This window comes from Aquarana catesbeiana, linkage group LG09 (assembly GCF_042186555.1).
Source record: "Aquarana catesbeiana isolate 2022-GZ linkage group LG09, ASM4218655v1, whole genome shotgun sequence".
NCBI classification, from domain to species: domain Eukaryota; kingdom Metazoa; phylum Chordata; class Amphibia; order Anura; family Ranidae; genus Aquarana; species Aquarana catesbeiana.
The window spans coordinates 208,965,767-208,966,675 of record NC_133332.1 but is presented as its reverse complement, the minus strand read 5'-3'; the positions used below and the strand labels follow the sequence as shown (position 1 = coordinate 208,966,675).

The 909-nt window shown below is 47.6% G+C and overlaps 1 pseudogene; it reads right to left on the bottom strand.

Annotated features, from left to right (window-relative positions):
• Positions 1–559: 559 nt before the first annotated feature.
• On the bottom strand, positions 560–680 carry LOC141109070 (U2 spliceosomal RNA; annotated as a pseudogene).
• Positions 681–909: the final 229 nt, after the last annotated feature.

The window sequence follows — 909 nt, the reverse complement described above, 5'->3', positions numbered from 1 at the left end:
ACAGAGTATTGATTAGAGGGGCCCTCCCAAAGAGAGATCCCCCAGGGTCAGGGGAGGAATGAGCATGAGGGCCACACATCCTCTCCCCTAGACGTCAGGGCAAGCCTGAGGACTCAAACCCTCCATCCTAGTGAGCAAAAAAAACACACACAAAAGTGATAAAACATGGGAAAAAAATAAGTGGCCGTGCAATGTGGACTGGCCGGCCCTGAGGCCTGGTAGCAAAAATTGCCCTGGACTTGGCCAAAAGGCCCAGCCCTAAAAGGCGCAGTGCAGAAAAAAAGTATTTGGTGCTGTGACCATGTGCCTTTACACACCGTGGGATCCCACACCTAAGTGTTACTTAGAGCACCCCTAGGGTGACCACACCCAGGGGGCACAGACAACGTGGACTCTCTGCCTTTCCAGCCCATGGCCAGACAAGATAGATCCAGTCAAACCAGGAAGAACTGGGCCCATCCAGTTTTCCCGGGGGAATTACTCCCATGCCCTAACTGTCTGTAGGTGCCTTGGTTTCTGTTCCAGTCGGTACTAGCTTTCTGAGCCCTCATCACTCCAACAGGGGTACAATACATCCAATCATTTCCACCATAAGGCAGGAATAACGGTGTAGCCCCAGTACTGGACACTGATAAGAACAGATACTACACTTGATCTTAGTCAAAAGGCAGAGAAGCAATAGTTTACAGAGATTAAGTGTTGAAGTACAGGTTATACTCCAAGCTGAGTCAGAGAAAGAGCTCATCCTCCTTCAATGTCTCACTGGTTTGGAGAGTTTCAGTTAGAGAGAGACAGCCTGAAAGTAAACAAATTCTGCTGTATTCACTTGTTACTGCTCTGTGACATCAGTATCATAGGTGCTCCCTGTATTAAATAGTAAAGGTAGTAAAAATAAGATATTAAGCATCT